Source organism: Sturnira hondurensis, unplaced genomic scaffold, assembly GCF_014824575.4.
Source record: "Sturnira hondurensis isolate 20B ecotype Veracruz unplaced genomic scaffold, ASM1482457v3 Scaffold0001872, whole genome shotgun sequence".
In the NCBI taxonomy this organism is placed as follows: Eukaryota; Metazoa; Chordata; class Mammalia; order Chiroptera; family Phyllostomidae; genus Sturnira; species Sturnira hondurensis.
Window position 1 is genome coordinate 37832663 of NW_028074503.1, and position 6395 is coordinate 37839057.

Genomic DNA, 6395 nt, shown 5'->3' on the forward strand with positions numbered 1-6395 from the left:
AGTTCTTGTTGTGTAGCAGTCTCAAAATATCAGTAGGTTATTTTTATCAACAAACTTTTTTTCACTTACCAGTATACAATTGGCTGGAATTTGGTTGATGTTGTCTGAGCTGGGCTGGGCTTGTCTATCAGGGTGAGCTGGGGCAAGGTCTGCTTGACCTTTGCCCTCTGACATGGGCCAGTGACCCTCAACGTCTCCCAGACATCTCCTTGTAGCTGCTGGGAGTACAGGAGGGCAACAAAATGATACAGGCATATTTAAATCCACTCTTTTGTTCACATCATGTCTCCTAATATTGCATTTGTCGGAGAAAATCACATGTCCAACCTCTATCTTAAGTGGGAGGTACTATAAATTTACATGACAAGGAAGTGAAAAATTAGGAAAAACTGTATCATCTACTACATGGGTTACATCTACAGTGCTAGGAACGCAGGGAATTATTCTTAAAAAAGAAAAACACTAAGACTATACTTTCAGGAATCATTTCTATAGTTTGTTACTGAAAAAAAAGAAACACTGATTAGTATTTATGGTAAAGTCAAAATTGGCAAGTAGTTAAATTATACGCCAATCCATATCTGTTTGTTTCAAAATTCAGTCTTTCCGTTCTTACATTTTTAAGTAAAACATTATCCATATTTGATAACATCTTCCTTATTCTAATTCTTATATATTTAGAACATTAATGCATTTTACTCTGTGACCTTTCTATGGTATTCTTATGACCCGATAGTAGCATTTTCAGTTTTGCATACTTTTTCTTACTATTCTATCGATAATGTAAATGCTTTGAGAGTGTGGTATTGATTGTACTTTGTACTTAGAATCTGGCCTGTGATCTAAAATCTCAATGAAGAAAGGACCTGAAGATATCTAGGTCTCCCTCCTTGAAAAGTGCTTAAAATTCTTCCACTATAAACAACAACCAGAGTCCATTCATTTTTTTTTTAGTGGCTAAAAGTCTACACACATTTATTCTCACATATCTCCTCTGGTGAAGCGATAAGGTTATCACACCCACTTCTTCGCAGCAGGGTACATGAGTCCCAGCAGACCCTGTGACCAGTGTCAGTCCCAGCAGACCCTGTGACACAGCAGACCCTGTGACCGGCGAAATCCCACTCCCCTTGCTTGTCCACTCGCCCCTGTTTGATCGCTCTGCTCAGGCTCCTCCCGGGCTCTGTCCTGGGAAGCACATGAGGCATGAATGCTAATGCTCACTGCAAACCACTTTTGCGACTATTACAAGAGATTTTTTATGCAAAGTAGCAGGCAGGGAACTCACTTAATTGGTCATTTTAATATTAAACCAAACTTATCTTTGATGTTTGGGGAAAGAATGAAAGCTGAAATTCAAAATGATCTGACTCATGTAATTATGTATTTATGCAGTGGTTATTCCACTCGAATTTTACTGTCGAGCATTATAATATACCCTATACATAATTCAATGCTCAAAATAAGTGAGAAAGAAACAAGAGAACAACCCATCCACTGCAAAAATCACTGTATTCAACATAAGTGAGTATTTCTAGAAAAATAGGAGAGACAATGTGCAGTCATTAGAAATTCATGCTAAATATTCATTCAATTATTTGTATTTTAAATATACTACACACAGGACGAATTCAAAATCAAAATAGAAATAGGAATTTTGAGTGCATTTCATCTATTAATTGAAATTAGTCACATTTTTTTTCAACAGAAGGAAAAAATATCTAATTTGAAAATAATTATTAAATTACTAAAATGACTACTAAAAATTTCAAATAATGTAACTGGAAAACAAAATTAAAACAAAAAAAATTTGGTCTTCTAAATTTGTGTTGTATGTTAAACAGGTATCAGTTTTTCAAGTTATCAATATTGTTTGAAATATTAAAAAATATTGCCATACATATGCATCTATGGTTGCTGAATAACTATAAAGATTTTGCAACCCAAGATTTCATGTGCATGTACTCAGATGTTCTTCTAAATGGTTTATAATGCATTACCGCACTTTATTACTTGCTGCGGCCTGGAGTTATTTTTGTAGTAACAACTAACAATGGGTCAATGACTCTAGAACTATTTTTATATTTCCACTAATATAAAATTGAGCTATGATGAGACACAAAATTTTTATAATCTTTGATTTTTGCTATTTGACCTATCTGATTCATGTTTGCATTATTTAGAAATATTTTGTTTGCATTATTGGGAATTTTTATACAAGTAGAGTAAAATACTTTCTACTATATTTTATCTTCCTATAGTGCTTTAAATGTTAATTATTTTTTAAAATATTCTTCAAAATAATGAAATTTCAAACTATTTTTAATTATGTGGTTTTCCTTGAGACTCGGTAGAAATTAAGACAACTAACACTTAACATGTTGCATCATTTAAAGAAAAATATTTCTATCCATTTACGAAATCCTTTCACCCCTCTGCACATTTTCACATAATGATATATATAAGCATTAAGGTTACATAATGTTTATTTTCATTCATATTTTATTTACTATTGCAAATAGAATTTTCCCCACTGGCCTATTGTTTTGCTACATGTGAGAAGGCCGTTGCTCTAGATTGCTTCACAAACAGAATACTTGCGGGATCCTTCAGGTTTATAGTATCGCACTGATTTCTCATCATTTTAAAATAGACATTTTAAACTTATTTATTTGTCTGATTGAATGGGTTACATATTTCAGACCACCACCAGATTTTTAAAAACAAGGAAACCTTCATCTTCCTCCTGCCTCCAACCCGCGTGCTCCCCACGTCTCGCCCCGCAGCAGTCTGCGGTCCGGCCCGCACGCCTCACCCTGCTGCGCATGCGTGCTTCTGTTCACTCTCTAGGGGACTAGTGCATCAGGGTGGCCTTTTCACGTCAATAAATATTTTTGGAATTCTCTTATTTTGACCCATTAATATTGTGAAGTATGTGTAGTTAATTTTCTAGTTCCGAATGATTCCTACCTTGCCAAAATAAATTCTATGTGAGTATATTATTCATGCAGTGTTGCATTTGATTCTGTGCACTAATGTTTTATGCATGACTTGGAATCAATATTTATAGGTAAAGTATTCTCTATGAGCCATTCTTGTCAGCATAGCACTGTCCTGTGAATATATTGAGAAGCTATTCTTTTCCTGCGTGCTGCTGAACAGTGTAAACAGAACCACAGGTATCTAGTCCAAATTTGCAGTTATTCACCCATAAAACTATCTGGATGGAGAGTCTATGGGGAGAACCTATTTGAAAGAATTGTAACTTTTTTCACATATCTCGATTAGCTTAGGTTTTCTACATCTGCCTGATAAATTTCCTCTAATTTAATTTTATCCTGTGCATTTATTGCAAAGCTAATATGTTGATATGTGTTCTTGATTAATAAGTTGGGGTTTTTTACTTTTTAAAAATCAATAATTTTTGAGCACTAAATGTGGGCCCGTCACTGTGCTGAATACTAAGGGTGGAGTGGCAATTAAGAAAATCAAATTTCATGACTTTTTTATGGAACTTCCATGCTAGCCGGTCAAGGAAGGTGGAACATGCAAACTAAGCCATGGGGAGCAGTGCATAATAGAGGAGGGCCACTTGCGGGGAGGGGGGTCAGGAGAGCTTCCCCAGTGTCGGAGAACAGGAGCCAACAGTTCCAAGTAGGTGGGGACAACACTGAAAAGCAAAGGAATGATGTGTACAATCCCCGGTGAAGAATACAGTTTAAAAATGTTAAGAAGTAGAAAAAAAGAACTATCATTCTGAATTCATACTGCAGTGGCCTGTGGCGACTTAACTATCAATGTGACCACCCACCCAAGAAGGGGCCTCTGTTATCTGACCGTCTCCCACCCACTGAACATTCTAGGTTTTCTCAATTTCCAGTTCCCATAACCTCACCTTTTGAACAAGTCCTCATCTGTTGCTCCTCCTGCTCCAGAGTTACAAAGTAAGGATGCAAGCGCCAGACCCCAAGGAAGTCCCCTGCGGCTTACTCCTTCGTGCACCAACACGACCAGCCTTCGGCCATTTTGGTTCCTGCAGACCAACCGTTGCACTAAGTTCTCCCTTCTCCCTTATCCAGCTCGGACTTCTCGGGAGTAAGTCAGGTCGTTCTCAGGAACAGCACTGAGTGCGCCCACACAAGACTAGGTGTTGGGTAACTCCTTGCTCTGCTGAGAATGTCACTGCTTTGCATCATGATGTCACCACCTGGGGTGTTCTTCTCCCCGGACCCTGTGGCCACCCCAGGAGGTCAAGGGAGATGTTGAAATTTGAAGCTCATCACTTTTAAGAACCCTAATTTTCTTAGAAAATTTGCACAATACCCATTACAAGAACCATGCTCAGTAGTACGGATTACCAAAGAAGGCCAGTTATTCACTATAAAATATAAACTTGTGGGTAGCATGCTTTCTTTTCTTCTTACAACTAATTTATATCTTTGGAGATTTTTATGGTAAGGTCTCTATAGCCTTTTACATTTTTTAAATGTCTTCAAATTCTTTTCGGACTAAATTTAGTCATGGACCATATTCAGTGTTCTTCCTTTCTTTTGTACAGAGACAGGTTGAAAGAGCACTTTAATAGTTTCAGAGAGGAAAGAAGAGCCTTCAGGCCACTTCAGAAGAATCAACTCCAGTAGAAACCTACCTAAAGCCAATTTGGAATGCACTGAACCCTTATGCGTCATATTCTGGCATCTCAACGCAAATTACACTTAATAAGACTTTAAATGTTATCACTCCTGATAAGCAATAACCATTAACAAAGTCAACAGGATTTTACTGTCATAGTCAACTGAATTAATAGGTCAGATGGTCATTAAGTGTGAATACATTTTTCCACTTCTAATGAAATAGAAAGAGCAAGTGCAGTCCCATGTAGGAATCGCTGGTGAATGCAGTGCCTATGCGCCTTAGATGTAAGTTTTCAAAATGCAAAGAAGGGGAAAAGAACAGGTGCGGAGAATGGTTCTACCCACTTACTCGTGCTTCTCCGATGCTCTCCGTGCACCCTCTCCCTCTGGGGAGCCATTCCATTGCCGTCCCCCCGAAAGGAAGGGACTGTCACGGGGGTGTCCTGGGAGCAGAGAGTGAGCCTCACAGCAGATGGAGGCAGCCAAAACCTGTCACGCGGGATGTCGTCCCTGCCAGAAATTCAACAAAGAATTATTCCTGACCAGTTTCTTTTCTAGAGAGACTCTTTTATTAATTACTGTTTCTCTGTTTTGTGATGAAATAAGAGTGTTTAAAGATGGCCTTGAGAAGTATGCGCAGTTAATTAGTGGAGACCTGGCTCCTGAGTGGGTTTTTCCTCCCCTGCCTGCTCAAGGCCAGATGTTGTTATAAAAGAAACTTGCGGGAGGAACTTGGTTTTGGACTCAAAATCAATGGAGTCTCTTTTCCTTATCTGCATGAGAAAGGTAATTGTTTTTCAGTAAAGCAGAATCAACAATAAACTAATACCTCCATAGTTTGAGGAGCCTTTAACTATTTGTGGCTAAATTCAGAACACTGTAGCAGTATTTTTAAAGTATAATTGCATTTATGGTATTTGTAAAGTGAATTTCTTTGTTGTCCAGGTGACTGTTACCTTCATTGTTCACAAAAAGAGCATTTTTATTATATTTACACTTTCATATTTTTTCCTACAAAGACTGTTAAGTAAGGCCAGGTGCATTCACTCAATAAGCATATGGTGACATAATATGTAAGTATCCAACCTATTCTCTATCAAGATGAAATTGAACACAGGCAACCCAATATTATTTAGTCTTCATTACTCGTGGAAATTTTCTTTTATATTCTTGACAAATACTTTTCTTCTTTTTTCTCTGTAGACTGATACTTTCTGTGCGTGCCCGGATGAAGGAACCTGAACCGATAGGGACAGGAAGATTATTTCTTGTTTTGTCATTCCGAGAGATGGGGCCACACTTGTGAGATTCAGTACAGCTCATTGGTAGCACAGAATTCCCTTTCATGTCTACAGATACTGTCATCAGGGCATTTTGTAGTGACATGAAGGACTCATGTCAGGGTGCCCCGGCCGTGACTTCCTGAAGAGATGATGAGAGGAGGAGGCCAGGCACTGGCTGCAGGGAGAGTGGGAAGGAGCCAGTCCAGCGGGGACTTGAGGGCGAGCCAGCCGATGGAAGGGTGGTTGCTCTGTGACCATTCTTTCTTTTGTGCTGGAGTCCAGGGTAGATGCAAATGGTGTTCAAGAAGATGGAAGGAAATGAGTGTTGTGGGGATGGCGTGGAGAAGATGTTGAAAGAGTGGACTCATTATAGGACATACTTAAGTTTCCTGGGCTGCAAAGACAACTTCACCAGAAGTATCTTCACCAGAAGCTGGCACTGCAGGCGTGATACTGTTTGTGTGTGTTTAGATTGCCT

At 38.6% G+C, this 6395-nt stretch overlaps 1 pseudogene; it reads left to right on the plus strand.

The window, feature by feature from the left end:
* The first annotated feature begins 464 nt into the window (after nucleotides 1-464).
* On the plus strand, nucleotides 465-552 carry LOC118980599 (uncharacterized; annotated as a pseudogene).
* The last annotated feature ends 5843 nt before the right edge of the window (nucleotides 553-6395 follow it).